The 27,145-nt window shown below is 39.1% G+C and overlaps 1 long non-coding RNA gene across 1 annotated transcript in view; it reads right to left on the bottom strand.

The window, feature by feature from the left end:
• LOC123936047 overlaps positions 1-27,145 on the bottom strand; it is a 51,125-nt gene continuing 23,980 nt past the window's right edge. Inside the window, exons 2-3 of the long non-coding RNA XR_006817063.1 lie at positions 1,396-1,467; positions 1-58 (exon numbers count right to left, since the gene is read on the bottom strand). This is a non-coding gene — a long non-coding RNA (uncharacterized LOC123936047). The remainder of the gene's footprint in view (positions 59-1,395; positions 1,468-27,145) is intronic.

The raw sequence follows: 27,145 nt of genomic DNA, 5'->3' as shown, positions 1-27,145 counted from the left end.
CGCCTTTTAAAAATTCCTTAGGTACAGCAAGGATACCTTCAATATTTGAGAACAGCATCTACAAATAAATATAATAAGTGCAATAGTGAAGCAGGTCAACAAAAAAAGTCCATGAGAGGATAGTATTCTCTTTGCAAGCTGAAAATTTCAGGGCATGCTTATCCTTTCTACCCACGCAGAGGGCAGAGGACCAATTTTGTCTGGACATCCTTTCTACTCCTACACAGCTCTGGGAACCAGGAACCCATTCCTGGCTCTCAGGAAAAGCCTGAATAACTAAATCCAAGCGTGACAGTCCCCAACCCATTAGTGAGAATGGGCAGCAGGTAACATAGTGCAGGCAGATTTGCTGGCAGGCTTTTGGGGGCAAAGGCTTCTTTGGTCTCTGGAACAGTATCCTGGAATGGACAGCTTCCCCTCTGGAAAGGTTCTGTGTCTGGAAGTGATAGCTTGGACAGCTACAAGGTCATTTTGCAGGGATGAGAAGAGCCAGCCCTGGGGCAAAGCAGATAACCTGGATGAAAGTGAAGAGCTAGACAGAACCTGGCAATCTTATCAACCTCCCTGAGTCACAAGTCCTGAACCTTCTCTTCTGTCTGGAGTCCCCAAATGAGAGCTGATGTGTCTTCAACTTGTTTGAATAATAAGTGTCTATTGCTCAGGACCAAAAGCACACAAACTAAAATGCTCCCATGGTAAGAGAATTTAAAAGTTCATTTTTAATTTATAAAAAAATAGAAGAGCCTATAAAAATCCTTGGGAATTTTTTTTTTTGTAAATAAAACAGCAAATCAGCACCAAAAATAAACATCAATAATAATTTAGGCAGCTTAAATGAATAATAACAGTAGTGCAATTAATTTTCATTTACCTCCTCCCCCTTTACAAAACTCTTCATTATTTTCCTTTCCTGCAGCCTAAAAGGAAAGGCTTATACATGTGTTTCTGAGTTGAAGACATTATGCAGACATTTTCTGCACCACGGAACCACCCAAATCATTTACTCTTTGGTGATCAAAGATTGAAGTCACATTTGTCCACATCTTGCTTCCTAAGCCACCTCAGGCAATGCTCCCACTTAGGGCTCTGTTCCCCCCTGCTCACAGACACTGAGGTTCTTGGTCATGTGTTTGTTTTTCTTCCTCTTTTCCAACTGCCCAAAGGCCTCAGCAAAAAATTGTTCCATGTCTTCTACGCCTCTACGTCCTCATCACTCTGTTTCTTTTCCCAAACCCTCTTTCCCTTTATCTCAGGGTCGTCCACACAAGTGACTGGCACAGAACTTATAGTGGAACTGAGGAGAAGCTCAAGAGCCTAGAGTAACATCCCACAGAAGAAATTTTAACTAAAAGGGAATGTGTGCTTGGGTTGAGGGCAGACTGTGCCTCTTCTCACCTTCACTGTTTCTTCTGTTACATTTTGATCAATTTTTGATGCAGCACACTGGTTCATTCAGTGTAAGAATACCTGCATGAAAAAAAAAAACAAAAAAAAAGATATTGTGAAGGCAACATTAGGTTAATAAAATAACAAGGTGTTGATTAGAACTAAATTTTTTATAGGAAACCAGAATTTTAAAACCCAGTAACTCCTGAGAATAATAGCTTAGTTGTAAAAGGTGAAACCCTGGTTCACAGTAGTTTCTCCCTGGGAATATATCCTTCAGAATTTGGGGACAAGGGGCGCCTGGGTGGCTCAGTGGGTTAAGCCGCTGCCTTCGGCTCAGGTCATGATCTCAGGGTCCTGGGATCGAGTCCCGCATCGGGCTCAATGCTCAGCGGCGAGTCTGCTTCTCTCTCTCTTGGGCATCTATCTCTCTACAAACCATTAAAGGAAAATACATGTCACTCTGGGTTACTCAGATACATGCCTAAAAAGATCACAGGGATACCAAACAGTATGTCAATATCCAGACAATATCCAGAGGAAAAAATCTTGGAATGTTGGTGTTTTTTCATGATTCAGAACCAAAAGGATTTATTACGTCCTATTTGTTGAGAGCCTGTCAATATGTACTCAATTTCCCACGAAAAGATGTTTTATTCTTTCTCAAAACAACTATTATTTCAAAATTAACATCACCAACATCTAGACGAAGATCATTTTTCACCATACAATGATACTTTTTAAACTTCCTTGGCTGAAATTTCTTCAGGATTTGAGGATAATTAAAACATTATTTAGTGTCTTCTGTTTGACCTCAATGTGTTAAAAGGCAGCATGACAGAATTGTGCTCTTCAGGACTTCTCAGGGGCAAGAATTCATGAAGGATCAGCATGTAATCAGTAATCTAACCACATACAAGGCACAAGATTTCAAGGATGGTTAATAGGTGGTTAGAGAGCCACTAGTGAAAATGGACAGAGGATGAAGGAAAAACCAAAACCATGATCAATGGAATCTCGGAGATGCATAAAATGGAAAGGAGAGTAAGAATCAGAATACTTATTAAGTGATTTCAAAGCATACCAAGCTTTTCTGAAGTGTGTTTTTTGCCAATTTTTGTTATTTTGTTAAGTTTTTGGTTTTCTCTTGTGTGTTTTTGTGATTTCAATTCCTACATCTCATCCTCACCGCTCAGCCCATGAAAGTAGATTAATAATAGCCATCTTTCTTGGATATTTAACTTCCATTGACTTAAGGCAGTGAGTTAAGTCTAAAGCGGAGATAGAAAGCAGTAGAGGTATTTTGAACGTAACACAATTGGTTAAAATATTGTTTCAACTGCTACCCTTTAAGGAAATAAAAACATTTACATAAAAATCAATCATTACAGTCCCTCTTCAAATGCTAGGGAAAAAAAAAATCAACCCAGGTTCCACATTCCTGAATGGTAGCAATAGCCTGGAGCAAAAGCAACCACAAGTTAGTTCCCTTCACCCACTGCAGTCATCACTATTCCCTGTTAGCCCCAGACCAAAACTGAACGGCAATTGTTTTTTATTCTCAACACTAATATTGTCATCTAATTTATATAAAATTCATTTTACTGATTTTTGTGACTTAGAAATCTCTGTAGCCCTTTAAATTTTCAGCACATAATCTTGAGGTTTTGTCAAGGCCCTGTTACCTTTTATAAAGCTTTCTTTAATAGTAATCATTCTGTTAGGGTCCGGGATCAAAGGACAAAAACCAACACAAAGTGAAAGTCAAGCAAAGCTTTACTTCCACCAAGCATCGAAAATCAAACCAACCAGTGGGGGCCCTACTTACAAAGAGGCGACCACAACAAGGACACCGACTCCGGAGGTTCCCCTTACAGGGCGAGGCGGTTCCCATTACCAGGCGAGGTGAAGCGAGGCCAGGCCAGGCCTCTCCCCTTACCCAGCGAGGCGGCGAGGCGAGGCGAGGCCCAACCGCTCCCCTTACCAGGCGAGGCAAGGCGAGGTGAGGCCAGGCCGCTCCCCTTACCTGGCAAGGCTAGGCGAGCCGAGGCCAGGCTGCTCCTCTTATGAGGCAAGGCTAGGCCAGGCCAGGCCGCTCCCCGGTGAGGCGGCGAGGCAGCGAGGGAGGCGGGGAAGCGAGGCAGCTAGGCCTCTCCCCAGCAAAGGAGGCGGCGAGGCCTCTCCCAGGCGAGGTTCATGACGCTCCGCTCCTGAGGATTACAATGCTCCCGATGATGCTGGTCCCAAGGACCCCATGCTCCCGAGGACTAGCGCACTACCACTACTACCCCAAAGACTATTACTACTCCCCCGCCTCACAGACTAACCTTTATAGAGGTGCTTGAGCCCGGCCTACACACAGGTGGCCAATGAGAATGCAACACACAAGGAAAACTGCACAGTCACCCTGGGTCAGCAATAGGGGTGGCCAATTGAATCCCAATTCACCACAGCAAATATATGTGCACCACACTGATTGGATGTCTCCATCCAACCTGGCCCGCCCCCATATCCGGGGCCTGCAAGCAAGTTCCTCTGGGAGGGGCAGGGTCAACCCAAGCCCACAAGGAAATGGCGCTCTCTGGCCAACCAGGCCCTTACAATTCCGCACTTCTATTTGATTTTATTTTCAAAGTTTGCTTATTTTTAGTAATCACTACACCCAACATGGGGCTTGAACTCAGCATCCTGAGATCAAGTCGCATGGTCCCCTGACTGAGCCCTAGAGTTCTAAGTTTTAAAATGGCACTTGGTCTTAAAGTATTAAGAGTGAAAAATTCCCCCAATGAGAAGAGAAAAAGCTTGAAGAAAAAGCACGAAGTAAACTGGAGCCTATTGACTTAACGTCTGTTTTTCCAAAGCATTAACAATTATATTAGATGTTAATTCTAACATAAAGTTTACATTTTTTTTTCAGATGGGCCTGTCATTTTACTTTATCAGCCTGTGTGAGTTCTGTCCATACCAAGATCATGAAGCACATCACTGAAATCAAAGCCATAGTGTGGCCTTACTCCACATACATTGTTCAACTTTTCTTAGTACTTTGTGCTCTAAGTCCTCTCAAGGATGATAGATGGGCTGCAGTCTCTATAAACACCTTACAGTTTGGTCTTGAATTAATTTTTTCTACCTTCTTTGCATTTGTTAGTTTTTAAATTTCTGAAATGTGTAGAAAATATGACTGAAGAGACTCGGCCAACTAAGCCACCCAAACATCCCAAAGTACTATTATTATTAACCTAATTTAATGTGTGAGGAAACCAAGGCTCAGAGCCTTGGCTGCATTCCCTGCCTATGAGACATCCTGTATCTGCATAGGTGTGTGGTAGGTGTTTATAGGTGTGTTGAGGAGGATTAGCTCTGAGGGGTTTCAAAAAAGCAGACTATAAACATTGGGCACTTCTTAATCTTATTTATTTAGTTGGTTTTTTCCTGAAGTTTGGTGTATCACTGACCATTCCGGAAAAAGACATCACCCAAAACAATATAAGGAACACAAGATCATCATGAATCAAATGATACTTGGAATATATAAGCCAAGAGAAATTTATTGCCAAAAGTCACTTTATTAAAAAAATATTTAATAGTTTAAAATAAAGTAAAATGACAGGCCAATCTGAAAAAAGTTCTACAGAAAAGTCAGGTACAGAAAAGAAGACTAATATCCTTGGAGCTGCCTTAGCTCTTCTGAATGCTATCAACTCTTTATAGCACCAAGAGAACCATTAAACAAATGTGGTGCATTAGGCGAGATTATAGAACAAAAATTAAAATCTATTCCTTTATGTATTACAAGTCATAATATTTGTAAAAGAGCTCAAAGTCAGATGAAAATAATGAACCTTTCATTACATTCTGAATTAATAACAAAAAAGGGTATTTCCAATATCTCAGAATTTTGGGTGCCATTTAATAAGATAAAAGTATGTTTCCGGTGTTGGTGATCGATATGGGATAAAATGAATTTCCAAGGGCCATTCATAAGCTTATACGAACATACTTGTGAAAATGTTTCCTCAATAAAATGTCGGCTCAATTAACTTATTTTTAATATTGCACAAATATTTAGTCAGAGATGCCAGGAGACTATTGTGGTTCTAATATAATACTTCACATTGTGCTGCTCAGGAATTCACAGTGATATCAGATAACTTAAAAAACATAGCACAATGAAAGATAAGGCTAAGCAGGAAGTACAAAGCACACTATATAGATTATATTCTCGAGCACAAATTTTTCTCTGGCACAGGAAACTGGTCATTTCCCAAATTTAAAGTGCAGAACACTATTCCTGTTTAAGTCGTTATTTGAGAATTCAGTTCCCATGAAAAGGAAATGTAGCTGGGGCGCCTGGGTGGCTCAGTAGGTTAAAGCCTCTGCCTTCAGCTCAGGTCATGATCTCAGGGTCCTAGGATTGAGCCCCACGTTGGGCTCTCTGCTCAGCAGGGAGCCTGCTTCTTCCCTCTCTCTCTGCCTGCCTCTCTGCCTACTTGTGATATCTATCAAATAAATAAAATATTTAAAAAAAAAAGAAAGAAAAGAAAAGGAAATGTAGCAGCGATGGAAGGAAAAGTATTTAATGCTGGAAAACAACCCAGAGAAATGACTTGAGGATCCCAACACAAGGATTCATCTCTGCCTGGTATCCAGACCTCTTTTTTTTTTTTTTCACACTCTGTTCTAGCTCACTATAAAAATCCCACAAGGTAGAGAAGAAAGGTTTTTTAAATTTGCTTCATGATACATATATGCTTGAACTAATTTTAAATTTAAATTTAAATTTTTTATTTAGAAATTTCTGTATCTATTTTACCTTTTCTTCAGAACTCCTAAAATTGTTCATTCCTATCCTTAAGATACATATGACTTTTCTACCAACATCCTTTTGCCCCTTCTGACTTACCATACGCCCTTCTCTCCTTTCTTCATGTCTAGATATTCAACATACCATCCAATTATCAGTCTGTAGTTCTGTTTCCTTTCCATTTTCATTCTATTTGAACTCTACTTCTAAAAGGAACTAAAGTATAGTAATGTTAACAGTTAGTTTGGGGCTAGTACACTCCAGTGGAACAGAAAAGAGCCCAGAAAACACTCTGAGTAGGAGGGAATTCTGTATCTGAAACCAGTGGTGCTTTTTTTTTTAAATTAATTTACTCATTATAGAGAAAAAGCACACTTGCGAGCATGCACAGGGGAGAGGAGAGAGGAGCAGAGGGAGGAGGAGAGAGAGAATCCTCAAGTTGACTCCATGCTGGCCCACAGCCCCACTGGAGCCCAGTCTTACAACCTTAAGATCATGACCTGAGCCGAAATCAAGAGCCTGAGGCTTAACCAACTGACCCCCCAGATGCCCCATGAAGCACGTGGTACTTTCAATCAGTGGGGAAGGAATGCACAGGTGTTGAGACAACAGACAGTCCAGTTTGCAGACTTTGTCAACTTAAAAAAAAAAAAAAAGAATGTGAAGCGGTTTAAAGTTTGAATTCTGGAGCCAGTCTGCCTGGATTCAAACCCCAGGTCTACCAAATGCTAGATACAAGACATCTCACCAGTACATTTACCTCCCTGATGCAGTCCCAATATCTGTAAAATGAGAATAATATGGTATTTATTCTTATAACCTTCATGCAAAGGTTAAATAAATTAATATTTGTGAAGCAACTATTACATCAAAAACCAATATATCACTGTTAGCTAGAACTACTAATTTTTCCTATTTTATATCACCAAATATACTTGCCAGATATTATTCTCATTAAATACAGTACATTTAATCTCTGATTAATTAATCTCTAAATTAATTTAGATTAATTAGATTAGATTAATTAAATTAGATTAATTAATCTCTAAATTAATCTCTAAATAACAGTACATTTAATCTCTAATTAATTCTTCTTGAAGGTTCAAGAAGAATCAGTTTTTTATACAACATGTGATAATCAATGCACTAACAGCAGGATTAGCATCATATATGTATAAATATGTAAAATATCTTTATTTTGTCTTTAAGCCACTTATAATTTTTATTCATAATTTGCTTTGTAAAAATACATTAACAATCTTTAAAAAGGCAAATATCTGAAAGATTTTGCTTATGCACTCAAGAAATATGAGAAAAAATAACTGAAAATCTGAGATAACAATTATTATCAATAATCCCACTATGTTTCAAAAGCCAAGAGGAAAATGAAATAGGAAATATCATAAATAGTCTGTATACTTCATGAACCAAGTAGGAGCCAGGAAAATACTATTAATGAGTTCATTTCCATAGATATTAGCTTGCAGCTCCATCAACAGCTGAATATTCATGAAGCAAGTTGGATGCAGGTAAACGAGAAAACTTCCCTTACACGAAAACAGCAATTATAACAACAAAAATTTATGCATTTTTTTTCTGACCTGGGTTATGTAAAATAACAAAGAAAAAGCTAATGTCCATTCAAAACTTTATGAATTTTGTTATATAACCACAAAGATACAAGAGATTTGCTTACTGCTCCAAACAGCAAACACCCTCTAATACCAGTACTTTCTGTGTTTCAGAACACTTAAATCATCCTAGATCCTCAAGAAGCAGCCTTAGTGGGATGTACATGAAATTGTCCCTAGGCTGAGTGCACATTACTAACATGGTTTAGGGCAATTATTTGCAGAGCTTAGAGCTTGAAAATGCAAACAATATAAAGAACAAACTAAACAGTAAACTAAAATCTAATCAGAACTACATCCAATATTTGGGGGTTTGTCTGGAAGTCCTAAGTGCCCCCAGCAAGAAGACGTCAGGCAGCAATGATATTATTCAGGGATATGGGAGCATGTGTCCTGCTGTCATTGGTCTGAAAGTTATACGTATATACAGATGCTCTTTGACGTGGAGTGGGGAGAAGAGGAGGTGGGAGGAAGGGAAAATGGCACCTACCGGGGAATAATTTTTATTGTCATGGCCTCTTCCAAATGCAATAGGATTTAGATTTGGACCCTAGAGCTGATAAAGAACTGGAATAAAATTCAGAAATGAAGTAGCATGTGACTTTATAGTGCCGAGTCACACTGTAGAGGTGGGTTATCAGATTGATACTCAGGAATTGGTGTCTTTGCTCATCCCAGTCCCCTGGACCTAAGACAGTAAAACTCATTCCAGACCCTGCTTCCCAGGGTGGAAGAGGCGATGCGGTCTGTTTATCGCTTATTGCCTTGTGTTAAGTTTATGGTCCTGAAACACCCGCCACCTCCCAGTGTCCATTTATCACCTTGTTTCGTACTCTGTGCCTGTGTCCTCACCATGACCTCTCCCTGGAATGCCCTCCTCCACTCCAAATTTAGTCAACTTCTACTCCTCCCTAACAGTGGTTCAGGGTCCTCTTCTGTAGGTAGCCTTGCGCTAATTCTCTAGGTTGGCGTTGGTTCTGCTCTTCTGGTTTCCAGAATGCCCTGTGCACTTTCTCATGATTGTACCTCATGTACTATTTGATTGTATTAAATGTATGCACCCTTCTCCCCCACTAGCTTGAAGCTGATGGGGATAAACACAGTATTTTAACCGCCTTTATACCCAGAACAACAGGCCAGTGCTGTGCACAAAGTAGAAATTCAATGTTTCATAAATGAACAATGGACTGAATGCAAGCTAGATTAAGAAATCTCTGAGACTCTGTTTCTTCATGTGTAAGCAGGGGCCAAAAATAGTATCACCTTATAGAGAAGGAAAAGAGGTAGAGGATGAGAGCAGAGAGTAAGGAGGTAAGGAGACGGCAGAGTATAGGACCTTGTTGACCATTATGAGAACGTCGACGTTTACTCATAGTGCAATGGGGAAGGTTTCCAACTGAGTAGTGACAGGACTTGGCCTATGTTTTAGATGGACTCTGGTACCTTTCTGATAATAAAAAATGAGATGCAAGCTCAGAAGCAGGAAGATGAGTGATGAAGCTACTGCATCTCTCATTCGGTGAAATGAATTTTGTTAGTACCACCATAATTACAAATGTTTTTCACATATCCATATGCACACACACATACACACACACACACACAAGCACACCCCATTTCAATTAATAAACACCGATCCAAGTAATCCCATTTTTTATTTCTCAAAATCATTTAAAATGCCAGTTAAGGAATAGATGCATGGCTATTTCTTCTGTTCTCTGTTTCTTTTTCATTTAAATATTCCCTTCTGTTCTGTAGACTGAACTAAGGAAGCCATCAAAAATTACGACTTATGGGGCGCCTGGGTGGCTCAGTGGGTTAAGCCGCTGCCTTCGGCTCAGGTCATGATCTCAGGGTCCTGGGATCGAGTCCCGCATCGGGCTCTCTGCTCGGCGGCGAGCCTGCTTCCCTCTCTCTCTCTGCCTGCCTCTCTGTCTACTTGCGATCTCTCTCTGTCAAATTAAAAAAAAAAAAAAAAAAAAAAAAAAAAAATTTAAAAAAAAAAAAAAAAAAAAATTACGACTTATAAACTCTGTCAACAATTGCTTTCTTATGTATCACTTCATTAAGTGAAGAATAAATGGGATGTGGCCATACTGGGTTCTTTCTCATTCCAAAGTGATAGAAATGAATGATGAACTCCCTGGGTCAAAAGTCCACACTCGCTGGAATATTTGTTCAGAAATGGGAAATGTTTTATACATTTTCATATATGGATGGTGACTGTTTAAGAAAAATATTAAACATTATTTGAATCAAGAAAATTGCCCAAATACTAAACTAAAAAAGCTAAAATAAGAGTATTTCATATAAATTGGCATTGCCCTTTTCTCAGTGGCAAGAAATATAAACAACTCTGAATTCTCAGTTGGCTAAGTAAAGACAGACATAACTGCTTTGATGCCTATTCACTAAAGAATTAATTAATAAGAACACATATGAATAAAGGGACATGAAATAATTAGCCATTGCCACATGACCAGAAAAAGAAAGGTTACTGAAAAATTAAGGTTACAGAAAAATTAAGGTTACTGTTCAAACATACTATTTCTACCACAGATAGAGAAATAATATTTAATTTATTAATTATATAATAAATAAAGTGTCCTTTTTTTTCACCAGTTATATAAATTAATTCAATTAATGTTTCCATAATCCTCTAAGTTTGGGTATAATCTTAGCTGAATTTTAGCAATGGAGAAACTAAGTCTCAAAGAAGTGAAGTAACGTCTCCAAGGTCAAGCAGCCAGGATATGAGGGAGCCTGGAATAAATTCCTGCTTGACTCAGCACCAACTCTCCCATGGCTCACTGGATTATGAGACCCACACTCCCCCACAGGGAAATTAAAATAGTCAGGTCAGGAGACCTCATGCAGAGGCTGAAACAGAAACCAAATAAAGTTCAGTTTCTAAATATGATTTCCAAAGTTCCTAGCCCTGCTTTGGAAAAGGATGGCACTCCCTCATATCTTTGAGCACAGAAATCTTCCACTTAAGGCTACTTGATTTGATTGTAGGGACTTTTTCCTGAAATGAATAAAAAGCACAGAATTTGAGTAAGCTCTTGTATCTGTAACAGAATATTGCTACAGAAGACAATTTTCTGAAAATCCTGTCCTCTTAACCTAATTATAGCATGTAAGTTAAGACCACATTAAAGAGCACAATACAATTGAGTACCTACTTTCAGCTAACGAATTCCATCAGTTGCCAGGGGCAGACCAAAGTCTGCCTGGTTAGCATACTACCCACTAGTTTCACCTACAAAATATAGGAAATGGCCTGTCACCATTTGAGGAATTTAAATACTTAGAGTTACCTTGTTTTCATCCAAAATTATTGTATTACTACTACAGAGAGAAATACAGGAGCTTATAAGGGTTTAGGACATAGGATACATCCCAAACCCTGAAACCCTGAATCAGTCTTCAGACATCCAAAACAATGTACTAATGAATTCAAAACAGCATAAAATCTCCTTTGAAGATGACCAATGGAGTTAATAATGATAATAATTATCCTAAGCATTCATTCTCCATAAAGCTAACTGTTGCTTTTATGATGTTAAATCTAAGTTTTGCCCGCACCCAGACACCATTAATTAGGGTAATTAATAGGCAAACCACAGACTGGGGAAAAATATCTGTAATACATAAGTATGACAAAGTTTCCTTATGTTGAATATACAAATATTTAAATCAATAATAAAAAAAAAGAAATACTTTACAATTTTTTAACGGGTAAACATTTGAACAGAAAGAAGATACAAAAATGCTAATAAACGCTTAAAAGAGCAGCTTGGGTCATCCGTTATCAGGAACAATCAAATTAAAATGAAAATAAGATACACTAATACCAGGAACTAAAATAATAAAGACTAACGATACCAAGTGTTGGGGAGAATGTGGTTTTATCTAGGACTACAAATGACACTCTAAAAATAAGTTAAAGTGCCAATTCTCAATCATCTTCAGGTGAGCAATTTATATCACAGTCTGTCTGTGATACATAAGCAGTGAAAATAAAAAAATTAAAACCCATAATAAAAGGCTTATTAAGAAAATGTTATGCATTATACTAATTTTAAGGAATCTAAGCATGAAAGGCCATGTAATTCTATTCGGTAGCTTTACAATAACTCTAAACCTTATACTTCCCATTATCTGTAAAACTTTATTATATATCATTATGTATGGAGGGCAATCAACATAAAGAGTGTACTAAGTAAACTGTCTAAAAGAAGAGGAGAAAACTATGGAGCAGGAAGAAGGGAAGAAAAGAAAAAAGATGAAACAATTCTTCCCCTCAAAATATTTAAAATTTAGTTTTAGGATAGAATTATATACCTATCAAATTATATTCAAATTGTATAGATCTCCTTTGCATATACTGTCCTCTAGGGTCTAACCCCTGTGTCCTCTCCAGGCACAGCTCTTACTCTTAATGTATCCTGGATTTTATACGGTCTGACACATAGCACAAGCTCCATACACATGTCATTATCACATACTCATTATCTGGACTTCATGGTGAAGCAGTTCTCCTGAATACTGAGTCAGCAATGGTAGTTACTGATAAAATTCTTAAAGACCAGGATTAAATCTGTTTCCCTGGTTTTCTCGCAGAATCTAGCCCAGAATCTCACGCATAACAGATGCGTAATGAAAACATGTTAAATTCATTGGGTATAACGATTTCATTTCTCCAGTGTTCTTTTTTGAATTCCAATTTTCCAACAACTGCTTAATATATGATTATATGTAAATAACTCAGAGTCATCTGTATTATCTTCTGCAAGTACAGGAAGATATTTCATTCAAGATTTAAGAGAAACAATTAGTCGACATCAAAAGGCTGTAATCAGTGAAAGAATCTTCTCTCTTCTCTACCAGAAAACTTAGAATAATACATTCAGTGACAATATTAAGGCAACTCCTACTGAATTTTTGTTCTGGTATGTATGCCATGTCGAATAATTGTCAAAGGCAAAAGAGAAGTTTCCTGGGCTGGCTAATGCAGGTTTTTTCCTGTTGCCTGTCAATAGCCACCTGCTTGATGACCCATGCTGCAGGTTTCTGAGATAGTAAGTGTAGTCTACAGCCTTGGGACAGAAGCAAGCATGAGGGGCACCTGGGTGGCTCATTGGGTTAAAGCCTCTGCCTTCAGTTCAGGTCTTGATCCAGGGGTCCTGGGTTAGAGCCCCACATCGGGCTCTCTGCTCAGGGGAGAGCCTGCTTCCCCCTCTCTCTCTGCCTGCCTCTCTGCCTGCTTGGGATCTCTGTCAAATAAATAAAACCTTAGAAAAAAAAAAAAAAAAGAAGAGGAAGCAGCAAGCATGATCTGGCTTGCACCAGATGTATGCTTTAACCAGTGGAATCACCCAGGACCAGATGATAGTAGATGAGCAATAATCAGTTTAAAATTATATAAATCATTCCTACAGAACTTCATCTGCCTTTTTAAATATTATCGCTCAGCCATTCCTCGTCTCAAAGTCATACTCTAATTCCAGTCATTTCCCTTCAATCACCAGTGTCATTGATAAGAACTGCAGCCACCATTGCAGTGGTGAAGGAAGGTTTCAATCCATCCTCCAGGGCCTAGATCAAAGCCCACTTCCTTCCAGAAGATTTCCTCCAATCCTTTGGCCCATATTTTTTATTTCTTAATTAGATAACCAATAGAATTACTAGATAAAATACTCAATACGTAGCTACCAAACTGAAGTAGTAATTCTAAATTTTCAAAAAGTTAGACATTAGTATTCTTTCAAAGAAACTAGAATTTTATGTACAAATTGAACATTTCATCTTCAATCATATGATTACAAATGGATGTTACTATCTGGAAAAAGAACACAGTCCAATAAAATGTGCTGTACGGTTAGAAAGTCGAGTTGAAGCATGGCATTAATTTCAGGACCTACCTGTATTTAAAAGAAACAGAATTCTTAAACAGGAGAACACCTATCTCTAAATACTTATAAATTTAGAACAAATTTTAATAATTATTTCCTCATCATTAAAAGAAAAAAATACAGAATATATTGAAATCTGTTTACAAACTTAAGCCAAGGATAATTTTGAACAGTTCAAGTTCTGAAATAAACAATCCATCATCTTCAAAACTTATTTTTTAAAATAAACATTGCAATTTTATTCATAACCTTAGGTTTTGCTAGAGAAATGTATTCATCTGAAGTTTTTCCTTAAGAATATCTAATTACATTGCCCCTGTTTTTCTAAGGTACCAGTTATGACCCCCTACATCTCCTAAAAGAACTCAGTTTGATTCCTCTAACAAGAAGACAGTTCCTATTACGTTCAGATGAATAACTCAAACTCATGGAATCTGAACCGTTGCTATAGAGGCTATGAAAAATAAGCTTTTGACTGTTTCTAAATCAAAGTGCTATAATTCAGGTCCCATGGTTATACTGCCCTTAACAATGACATTTTTTGCAAAACACTGCACTGTTTTAAGAATTTCTAAACTATTGTGCTGTATTAGAACACTAAGGGAGAAATCTATGTCTCAAAAATTGGGGAGGGGAGGCGAACCATAAGAGACTATGTACTCTGAAAAACAACCTGAGGGTTTTGAAGGGTCAGGGGTGAGAGGTTGGGGCAACCTGAGGGTTTTGAAGGGTCAGGGGTGGGAGGTTGGGGGAACAGGTGGTGGGTAATGGGGAGGGCACGTTTTGCATGGAGCACTGGGTGTTGTGCAAAAAGAATGAATACTGTTACACTGAAAAAATAAAATGAAAAAAAAAAAAAAAGTTGCTTATAACTAATGTTCCTTAACCTTAGGTATTATTTAGAAAGGCTCAATATCTGACCAAATCAGATTTGAAGCAATGTTCCTTAAATTATAAAACACTTTATTTTTCCAAGTTCTTAAATACTTCTCAGACTGTATCTTTGTTGAATGAATAAATACTAAGACAATGTTCATCATACTTCCCAGCTGAGACTCATTAATGCACATGCAGAAAAATGAGAAATTTATACATGAAAATTAAGCAAAACCAGGATATTAAGTTGATGGGGGCAGGTTATATCTTAACACTTGTGTTTATGATATCATGATACCCTCATCTGTGCTGAACCACAGACCACAGAGATGACAAAGAAACTGGAGAGATATCCTTGCTATGACCTTCAGATCAATAAGACATTCCCGTACCTGCAGCTTAGTTTAGTGTCACAAAGAACAGTATATACCAGTTTCAGAAGAGTAACACAAAGAGCTTGTGTAGATCAATGCAGGTCCTGTCTGTGGAAAGCCAAGTCCCTCCCCAAAAGAATCTACATGCTTTCTTTTCACAGAACTTAATGCATTGCTCATATTGTCTTTTCAGTATCTCTGTCCTTGACCAGGGCTTCCCTTAATGAGAACGAAGAACAGTGAAGATTGCATAATTTGTAACAGAGGTTTGCTAGTTTAAAAGTTGAGGAAGATTCATATTAAAAATTCCAGATTTGGGGGGCGCCTGGGTGGGTTAAAGCCTCTGCCCTCGGCTCAGGTCATGATCTCAGGGTCCTGGGATTGAGCCCTGCATCGGGCTCTCTACTCAGCCTGGAGCCTGCTTCCCCCTCTCTCTCTGCCTGCTTCTCTGCCTACTTGGGATCTCTATCTGATAAATAAATAAAATCTTTAAATAAATAAATAATTTTAAAAATTAATATTCCAGACTTTTTAGAGTACCTCTTAAAACATTAGATGAGCTAACTATACTTGCTGCCTGGCAGCAATTGGTAGAGCAGAGGGGTGCTGCCCTCCTTGCGCTCCCCAGTCCTCACCACTCCCTAGTGTTTGCCCCTGAGCAGCTTTGGCCATTTTTGTTCCTTGCCTTACTTCATGAGCATTTTATTTAAACCCTTTGGTTTAAGCGTGTGAACTCTGCAGTTAGAATACCTGGATTTAAATCCCAACACTTCCTTCTTGTATGACCCTGGGCATATTACTTTCTTCCCTCTCCCTGCTCTTTTGTTTTCTCCTTGTAAAGTTATAATAATTTTCACTACTTTTAGAGTTGTTGGGGAAATTAAAAATAACTTGGACATCAAGTACAGAGCCCAATGAATCCATAAATGCACTTATTATTAAGGAAAACACACAGACACACGAGTGGGGCTAGATTAAACCCCCTCTGCCCCACTGCATTAGGTGTATAGAGCTTAACCTCGGAGGCTTTCAGCCTTAGGCCAAGGGAACACGGGCCACAGCCCCAGTAGCACAATCTGGGTAGGCTGCTGGGGACCTTGAGTGAGGTGGACCCAGGCTGAAACTCAGTGCATTGTATCAGTTATGGCTGCCATTCTCCTCGAAGTCCTAGGACTGTTCTTATACCTAGCTACACTTTACAGCCACCTGGGGAGAGTTTCAAAACTAAAGAAAACAATGCCCAAGCCCTACACCAAACCAAGCAAGTCAGATCTATTGAAGTAGATCTATATGTATCTTTAAAGCTCCTAGGTGATTCTAACGTACAGACAGGCTTGAGAACCACTGTTCCATGACACAGAGAGCACCAGCCCTCCCCAGCCATGTCTAGGACTCTCGAAAGATCCAACAAAGGGGTTCGCATTTTTAAAAATGAGCAGCTTAAGAAGCATTAAAATACAGAAATTACTGATTCATCTGGCAGACAATATTCATTTTGTAAACATGTCTGCATTATGGATTAAGTGATTTACATTTTTTTAAAAATAGGAAGATCACTGTTTACAAATGTGGTATTTCTTCAAGTGTATCCCCACACAAGTGATTTTAAATGCCTGTTTTAAGTGCATTCCACAGACTGAGGGACAATAATTTTGAGTCTTTGGAAGGTGACTGAATTTAGCAATACCACAGTAATTAATTAAAGGTTGACATATAAAGCTAGTTTTACTTAATAGTGAGACAACTTAAATTTTTATAATGAAGTCATAGCTTTCTACTTAAAAATAACAAAATCATCAATAATTTTGCAGGAAATATAGAGCAACATTATTAAAATGTTGCTAATATATGTGTAAGTTCTATGCTAATTTGGCTAAACAGTTTAAATGCTTATCAAACTACATGTATAGAAAATAAAATATTAGTATTATTCTTTAGAAGTCTTTAATTAGATCTGGAAATTTTTAATTATTAAAATATCTAAGATTTAGATGTTTTTAAAATACATTTAAAGATCATTCTTAGGCAAAATTTAGGTAGAGGGATAACTAATTTGGGGAAAACTCTATTTTGAGGAAATCTGATATTCTTTGTGGTCGCTAAATTAGGATGCCATGTATATTTAAATGTAAATTTAGATGTGCCCCACTTATTTTAGCATGAATCTTTTAAATCAAATATTAACACTTTTGAATTTCTTTTTCTGTATCTCATGTACTAATTTCCTTCTCCTTTCCCCCAAACAAGGTCACAAACCCAGATCTCTACAGGATAGGGAAATCACAGCAAACAGCAAAGTATGGGCGACCAGTCAGGTCCCCAGGCAGAGGCCACAAAACAGCAGTCCGGAAATCCGGTCCATACACATGATTGGTTTGCTTGTTCTGCATTTCAAAAATTTGGAAAACTCAGATAAAAATCCAGAATCCCAGCTTACTCTGGAAAAGCAGGAGCTTCTGGAACATTGGGGTCCCAGTCTTCAGCAGCAGTTGACTGGACGTGAGTATCGCTGCCCCTTTGGATGGGGCACAGGCTCCCTCCACCTGACCAGTTATCACCACCTGCTTGTTATGTATGCATTGCTTGCTTTACCTTGGGAAGCTTCTGAGTTTCCAACAAAAGGATAAACTAATCAAGTAAGAGACCCCTAACTTGGGCCCAAGGCTCCACAACTAAGTGGGGGGGGACTAGAAGACAAAAAAATGAGTGGCGGGCAACAACCCTGGGAAAGAAAGAAGACACGCAAAGTCTCCTATATATATATATATATATATATTTTGGGGAGTCAGGAAATGGTGTGGTTCAATGGAAAGAGAAGAGGGGGGAACACCTGTGCTTGAATCATGGGCTCTCCCACTATCACTGGTGGGACCTTGGGTGGAGCTCGTTCTCTGTGGATAATGGGGCTACCAATTTCTCTCTCAGTAAAGAGTCCCTAGGGTGATGAGGAGTGCACCGTGTCACGCACATTCAGGGCTTAGGAGGCTTAAGGAGTGGTAGGCGAAAGAACATGGGATTTGGTAGCAAAATCTGGCTTTGAATCCCAGCTGCACTCCGTCATCTCCATGAGCTTCAGTTTCCTCCTTGGAGGCAACATTCCTGGAGTAATGACAGAAGGGTTGCCAGGAGAATGTCTGCTATGGAGTGGATTGACTTTCACCAAACCTCTATCATCAGCAGCCCTACTGCTTTGATTCTAGTCCTCGTCCCACTGCAGGGGCAAGTGGAGGAGTGCTGGCTAGAACTGAGGCCAGGCAGATGCTAGGTGGCTGTGCACTCTGTAGCATTTCATAAATGAAAAGAATGGGAAGAGAGACAATCCAAAAACTGTATGACTAGAAGGCAGAAGTGTTCAAATATTTTCTGTGGTATCAGAATGAGGCATCCATGATGTGTGGAGGCAAAAGGTGAACAGGAAGATGGAGGGTGGTCATTCAAATGGAAAAAGTATCTTTGAGTACCTGCTATTCTGCCTTATGGGACAGCAAAGACATTGGGTATATTTATGTACGTGGGAGTAGCCACATGTATACACACACACACACACACACACACACACAATTTCTGGTCCTCCAAAATTCCCAATGAAAAAGACAGACACATTCAAATACCTAATATGAGGCTTGCCTTAGTAAGAACAGTCTAGAAAGAAGGATGATCAGAGTAGGGAAGGAAGAAGTCAAATGCAGGTGGGGAGATCCTAGACAGATGCTTAGAAAAGGTGGAGTCTGAACATCACAGACTGAGAAGGGTTTCCAAAACGAGGAAGAAATGGGGTATCGGGTATCTCGAAAAGGCAATGATCGAAAAGGCCAGACCCAAGGTTAGCAGCTACCAGATCTATGTGGGAACAGTCAGTCCAGTGCACGAGATGGGGGCTTGGGGGAACAAGGCAGGAGATGAACTTGAAATATACCTGGAGAGGAACTCTCAGTCTGCGACTTCATTCTGGACACATTCAGTAACTGAACCTTTGCTCCCAATGCACACAGCTTGCCTCAGAGATAACCTCAGAATCCCTGCAGAAGTATGGCAGGTTGGAAAGAAATAATAAATATCTTAAAGGTGCCCAGCCAGGTCAGAGAAAAAGAATCCGGCTTTATGATGTCAATAGAGGCTCTGAATTGATCTATTTAGCATTGCTAGCTAACGGTCTCTCTAGCTTATGTTCTGGGAAATGTTGACCAGCTTTACATAGTTCTAGAAAGATGAAGATATTGATAATAAAAGGAGAGCAAACAAAAACACATCAGAAATGAGTGATTCTATTCATCTTTAACTTTGGTTTCAGTGACTTCTAAACTCTGACACATTATCTCTATTCCCCTGACCAGAGCTAGAAAGGTCACAGGGTCACTTGAATTTCCCAGCCTTGCTGTTCTTCTTGGACCCCAGATTGCTGGCACCGTGTTCCAGAATTTCCTAAGGTGCCAGGAACGCAAGCTGGTGCCAGGGATGCAAAGTCAAACCCCTGCCTTTGGAAGGTTACAGAAGGAGAGAAGTAATATAAATGGAAATCAATAGCTTAAACCCAGTGAGATAAATCAATGCTCCATGAAGTGTTACAGAGAGTTCAGAGACCAAGCCAACTATTGCATCTACATGCTCCCCGCATGCTCAGGCAGTACAGTGTCCTGACAAAGAGCAGAAGCTCAACTCTAAGACGAGGTTCAAATCCCAGCTATGCCACTTAGCTGGGTGATTCCGGGGCAATCACTTCATCTCTCTGTGCCTCAATATCCCAACCGTAAAAAAGGCAGAATAAGAGCACTTACCTCATGGGATTACTGTGAGAATTAAAAGAATTTACACACATGGTGCACTTAATACTGTGCGTTGCACACTAAAATATTTTCATTAGTATAACCTGATTAGCCCAAAAGAGAGCCTAGAAAAATGTTAATCTTTCCTGCATTTCTCCTGTCTCCAGCCAAAAGAAGCATTATGAAAATGAACTTTTTTCTCAATACACATTTGCCAACTAAGTGAAATTAACCTTGAACTTCCATCTCCCAAGTGACAGCTGCCTGAGATCTTTCCACCACTACATGAGTCTTCTTACTCATCAAGCTTCCTGAAAGCCTCCAGCAGAGCTGTTCCCTGCTAGAAACCTCATGGTCCTGATAACAGAATTAAAGAGACATCATTCTGGATATTTCTGGTGGGAAGCACTGGTTGTATGCAAGGTTGGAGCAGCTCCACACCCCAGATAATTTGTGGACCTTAGCCAAGCCCAAATGCCCTGTCCGGACATGGCACTCAAATTGCCTCTAATGGCCTAGCTGCTCCTCTCCCTTCCAAATGTTTGGTCATGCCAGGGAAGAGAGATTCCTTCCCGATTCCCCTTTAACCCCCTACACTAAGCACCCTCCCCAGGATTCTCTGCCTCTGGTTTCGGGACTCTCAGGCTTCATGGCTTAGCAGTGAGAGGCCTGCTATTCCAGACTAAAAAGTTGTTTTCCCATCCTTGAAAAGAAAGAAAAATAAGTTTTGTCAGCGCACAAGTAGCTGCTCTGATCTTGGCATTTAGATCCAAAGTGGTACCTTCTCAATAACTCATCAGGTTTTTAAAAATATAACTTGGGGGTGGTGCCTGGATGGCTCAGTTGGTTAAGCAACTGCCTTTGGCTCAGGTCATGATCCCAGAATCCTGGGTCGAGTCCAGCATCTGGCTCTCAGCTCCATAGGGAGTCTACTTCTCCCTCTAACATTCTCCTCTCTCATGCTCTCTCTCACTGTCTCTCTCTCAAATAAATAAATACCTTTAAAAAAAAAGATAACTTGGTAATATCCATCACAAATGTGTCAGCATCAATGGTCAGCAGAATCTGAAAACTGTGTGTGTTCAAATTAAAGCAAACATGGCCAGTGGAATTAATATTTACAACATAATGTCCAAAAATTAGAAATAACAATCCTTAAACAGAAGAGAAAAATCAAATTTCCCACGATGGTACTTCTTTACCAAAATCATCCCCTTTATTCTCATCCCTTTAAATAAAAATCTGTTAATTAGCTTGGCAGCAAAGCTGACCAAATGCTGATGAGTGTTCAGGATGCTATCGTGTTTGGCTTTGAAAACAAGTCATGATTAGGAAATCAACATGGGAACCAAACAAAACCAAACAAAAAAACTTCTGCATTGAAGCAGCGGCACAAATTTAGCCTGAAAGCTGCTGTGTGTGGGGACCTGTGTGACTGGGCTCCATGCCCACCAGTTACTAGTCAAGGAAAGGCTAGGCGGTGGGGCCCCTCCCGCTCGCAGCCCTTGGTTTCCTCCTTGCCCCGCAGTGCAGCGAGGGACCTTCAGCATTTCCTCTTCTGGGATGGCTGGGAATTGACTGTTTTTATGAAATGAACATGACCTAGAAAAGCATTCAGCATGATCCGCTTGTGTACTTCAAAGAGTCCTTAGCTGTACTTCCCATCACAAAGTGTTTGAGCTCCTGTTTATTAAAGCACAGCTTGAACCAGAGGACGCGTCAGTCTTCCAGGTGAACAGCAACAGATCTTTGGCACGGAATCACCACAACTCTCGGCTTGCATTTTTACATGGGAAGTCAGAAGATTAATTTCTTATAAACTACCAGAAGTAGTTAAATAAATGCAAACTGGCAGGAATGATTGTATTCAATCAGGCATACACTAATAAAACTACACATATGCAGATATGAATCTATATCTATCAGAATCACACAAGAACACCATGCTCTGGACCAAAGTCCAAACGAAATCTTGAAATTCAATACTACCACCACATACTGTTGTAAAATGCTTTGCTGTTCAGTCAAAAAAAAAAAAATTGTCCAATGATTTTATTAAAAATGATGTGCCTGACACTGAGCTAGCTTCTGAGGAACCAATGATAAGTCAATAATGACTTCATGGGTTGATGATTCAGTAGAGGACACTGATATATATAAAAATATTTGCATCACAGTGTGTTCCATATAAATTTGTTTTCAAGGTTCAGAAGTAGATGGAGTATCAGATCTTTCTGAGCATGTAAAGGGTAACATGGAAAGGCTTTACTAAGAGACTGATGTTTTAGAGGAGGGTTCTAAAGCAATGGATAGAGAAGAAGAACTCTTAAGACAGTGGAACAGCAGGGGTGCTTGAGTGGCTCAGCTAGTTAAGCATCTGCCTTCAGCTCAGGCCATGATCTCAGGGACCTGGGATCAAGTCCTGCATTGGGCTCCCTGCTTAGCTGAAAGCCTGCTTCTCCCCTTCTCTCTGCCCCTCCTCCCCCCATTCATGTGTATGCTTTCTGTCAAATAAATAAATAAAATCTTTTTTAAAAATAGGGAGAACAGCAGGAACAGGAATAAAGGCATGATGACACACATTCCCAAAGCAGGACAGAGCACAGAGGTACACTGATGTACTACTTCACAAATATTAACTCAATCCTCATAACAATCCTATGACTTAGGCACTAACATAATCCCCATCTTACAGTTGTGGAAGTTGAAGGAAATAAAATTTGGATGTAGAGCCCACATCCCTAATAACTACAATAACATTTAAGGGGTTATCAAAGAGTGAATAACACAACAAAAAACGACCTATATTTCTGAGCATAAAATCCAAGGGGTCTGGCAGAAGGGAAAGGACAGGGAAAGACTGCTGCTAGAAATCTGTTGGGGGGAGGGGGAGATCTCAGAAGGACCCTGAGGCCAACTTCACTGCTTGAAACTCCTGTGGCATTCTAGGTCCATGAACATGGTCAGCTCTGTGCATAGAACGTTCATGATCACGAAGGGTGGGGGCTTACCTGAGTCCAGAATGGTGGCAGGCACCTCGATGAGGAACCTAGTACAATAACTCAGGTATAAGAATTTAAACGAAGTGACAGTGAAGATGGAGAGGTGGAAGGTATTGCAATGCGTGTGCACATTCGAGCATCACTGCACCAGCATGGCTGGGTGATGAAGGGGGGCATACACATCCACACATCTGTGCAACTGAGTCAGTTAAAGGGAGCATTTAGTCTTTTTGCATGAAAGCCATTTGAAGCCAGAGTGAAATAAAGTTTCTTTCCTCCCCCACTGATTCATAATCATTGGTATGCAGATACCAGATTCAGGATCTATTTTCATTAAAGTAATGTTTGTTTTTAAAGAAGTACACAAACTTAAAATTTTAGGAATTAGCCTATCTGCTTTAAAAAAACAAACTCTATGGTCTACAGAAAGCAAATGTTCTGTGGATGCCTTTCAGTATTGTCTAAAGGGGTCAGTAAAAAAAAAAAAAAGGATAAAAATGAAAACTTAATAATGTGGCTCAATTCAAATAAAGACTGGAGTACCTGCATACCAGAACTGAGGTATTCCAAGAAATACCACAGAGGAGATGCTAAAGGCCAGGCCAAAACTGAGCTTCAGGTTCTTTGGAGAGTACACAAGTAACCATGATATAAATCGGGAAATAATAAGCAAGTAAGAACATTCGGGGTCAGGGGTGGGGGGTGTGTGCAGGGGTGGGCAGTTAAAGGAAAACATAATCCCATTCCAGTTTGAGGACTGGAAAAATTTTATAAAGTAAGTAGCATTTTGGATTGGTGTTGAGAGGTTGTTAACCTTAAGAATATATAACTCCAATACTGTACACCGTTCTTATACATAAATATACGAGACTACTCATGTAATCATCAACTGCTACCTGGCTCTCTCCCAAACTCCCAAGTGGAACAATATATTTTTATTTTATATATATATATAAAATATAATATGGTAATATTATATTTAATATATATATTCCCCCCCGTAAAGAATGAAGATTCTAATATTTTTTCATATTTCTTTAGCTGTGACATTCCCCCAACCCACTGCAACTCAGGGAAAACAACATGAGCTTTGGAGCCATAGTAAAAATTAAAGTATGATAGCAAACTTGTATTAAGCATCTACTATGTACTAAGCATATTTAACTCTCATCTATGTGGCAGCCACTCTTACTATCCACACTTTTCGATGGGGGAACGGAGGCATGGAGACAACGTAAGTCTCCAAAGTGACACAGCTGGCAAATGTTGGAGCTGGAATCAATCTAGTCAATCCTTTCTTTGTTCATTGATAAAAGAAGGGATATTTAATAAACTCCACCACCCAAGTCTGTTGTGATGACTAAGTCAGACAGTGTGTATAAAGTACCCAGCTGAGAATTGGGCACTAGCAAGCATTCATTTCCTAATGGCTATAATTGTTATTTCATCTCAATTTAGCAACTAGGTCATTTCCCACCAGTCAGATCTCCAATGAAAGCTCGCACACAGCCCTACCACATGCCCAGGGCTCGCTGGCATCAGGGCTCCTAAATGCATCCAGCTGAGGCCATCTGGTTTACATACATCTTAAGGCTATCAAGAGTGTCATATTTTACATTTTCAGACATCTTCCAATGACACTCAAGGTCATTAGTCAAAATGCCTACAAATCACAGCAATACTGACAAGTTGGCACCCATCACAGCTTGAACACTTCCAATACACAGAGAACCCATTATCTTGGAGGTATTTCTTCCAAAGTTGTTTATTTCCCTATTGTCAATGAAAGTCGTAAGAAAGATCATAGAACTAAATTCTTCATAGAACTAAATCTACTCCTCGGACTTCCAGTTAGTGGTTGTTGCCTTCACTGTAGACAATTCTTGCTTTTGACTGTCTTGTCTCCTTTATTCCATGGGAGGATTGATCAGCTTCAGGTCCGTTGTCTCTTTTGCCTGCAATATTCTTCCCAGACCGTTCACCACCCTGGTTACCTCCCCAGCCATTCTCTTCTCTGTAATTATCTCTAAAAATATGGCCTCCAGGACAAAGGGAAATGGAGGTGATGCCTCCATCCAGTGTCACCTGTCTTCACCAACATCGTCCTGGTAAGACCACATTTACTTTCCCAACAGTCTTCTAATAATACTGTTCCCCTCTTTTAGGGGCTTGTTTAAAACACAGAACATCTCTTTCCCAGTAATTGTAGAAGTGCAGAAATTTGGATTTATGCCTTTAAACTTTACTTTCTCACTCTCAGGCCAGCCCATCTCCCTATCATAATCACTCTGTTGCCTATTTCTGCTATCAACCACATTAGTGTCTACCTAATTCCATCCAGTTGCCCTCTGGGGTTTCACCCAGGTTGATGAAGGAAGATGAAGAAATAAAGAAAACCATGCCCGGTGCTCAAAGGCACTCTAATGGAGGCTTCCTTCCTTCTTAGCTGTAGCATCTCTACTTTGGGAATGACCACTGATTACTTACTGCTCTGAGACTATGCTGGGGTTTTACTCCCATTTGTCCTTTTTACACTTTTTTAGAAAACTCAATCCTATTTTCTTTGCTGATCAAAAAGCCTACTTTTTATTCAATTCCTGCCAATTGTACCAAGGGTTACCAGTTCCCATATTACTGTTCTGTTCCAAGATAAAAAAGAGGAGGTCATTCTGGGGGAAGGCTGTGCTTTTCATGTCTGGCAGTGGAAAAGGTAACCTTCTTCATCTCAAGTCTTCCCCCTCTTCTTTATCCCAGTGTGCTTTAAGCTCTAAGAAAACCACACTTATCATTGTTTCTTGAATATGCCAAACCTCTCTCATATCTGTGCCTCTGTATTACACTACTCTCTTTGCACAGAAGATCTTTCCTTCCACTTTTTTGCTCAAATTACTATACATTCTTCATGTCTCCCTTCCAATGTTATCTGCTGTGTACAACTTCCTGGACTCCCTTAAGCAGAACGAGTTGCTCTGATCCTACTTTCCTCAGGTTTACTGATATTATATTGTATCCGTCTATATAGCTGGTATTCCCAGTACACTTGATCTCCTCCAGGGAAGAGCCAAGTCTCTGAAAATGGGAGGCCCACAGTAATGTTTACCTCACAAAAAACACTCAGTAAATGTTTGAATAAATAGATGAATGGGAAGATGCAAAAGACATCACGGTATTCAAAAAAAAAAAATACTAGGAATTAAAGGAACAAGGATAAACCAAGATAGAAAATGCATGGCATTTGTTCATAAACACGGATATTTTAAGCTTGGTAGTTGAAAAGATTCTTTAATCTTTTTATATATCCTTCAGATTCTTTAGAGTTAACAACAACAAACCACAAACTATAAACCATCTGAAACTAATTTAAACCTCCATGTCACTCATTTTTTTTTGTTCAAGAGTTACACTTTACCAAAAAAGAAAAAAAAAAGTCTGGTATATCAGAGTCAAACTTTTCCATATGGTATTGGCACTTAAAGTAAATTTGCTGGAATGGAAAGTAATCAGACCTGGCCTATTTGGAATAGTTTTATCATTGTAATTTTTAAAATAAATAATCCAGGTGTTATGACAAAGAGGCAAAAAACAAGAAAATTCCTCAAGTTGATTAGCTGTGAAGGAAAAAATGTTGTACTTTTAGTACCCATTAATTTATACTATAATAAATGATATGATGCAGCTCTAAAACATAGCTCATCAAATAGAAAATATGTACTCTAACACTCTTCTCAAGTTACACACACTGATAATTTATAAGCTCTATCCTAACAAGTGATTTATTGAAGCTTAGAACCCTAAGGTATGATAATAGTACACAGAAACTTCAGTTGTTTATTACTACCCTTTCTTTTATCATAATGAGAAAAGTGATTTTCTTTCTCATGTTATTTGTAAAGCAATAAACAATAGCTCTGGGGAGATGAAATATTTTCCAACAAACTGCTATTTATTCAACAGGAATGTCTAATTAAAAAGATATTCCCTATTTTTTGTCCTTAATGACTGGAGTACAAACTCCATGATTAATTTAGAACTTTTTTTGAGAAGCCAAGCAGATGTGCTTTAAAATTTCTAAATGAACAATCAATGTATATTTCTTGAATAATTAAACTATAAACTCTGCTTGGTAGGCATTATGATAAGAAAGAGAAACACATACACCCTAGTCATTACACTCTAAAATGGCATATAGGCTACTTGTAGACACAAAACTAATGCAATGCAAAATAGCCATAAAACAATTCAAAACCACCCAACAGAAAGGGGTACCTACTTTTATCAAAGACATTTATAAGACTGCTAACCGCAAAACTAGCCATATTAGTCAACAAGAGGAAACTACTCCAACCTCCATCAAGAGTAGAATGGATAAATTGTGATACACTCACAGA

The sequence above is a fragment of the Meles meles genome, unplaced genomic scaffold (genome assembly GCF_922984935.1).
Source record: "Meles meles unplaced genomic scaffold, mMelMel3.1 paternal haplotype, whole genome shotgun sequence".
NCBI lineage: Eukaryota > Metazoa > Chordata > Mammalia > Carnivora > Mustelidae > Meles > Meles meles.
The sequence above is the reverse complement of the archived record's forward strand: the minus strand, read 5'-3'. Positions and strand labels throughout refer to the sequence as shown.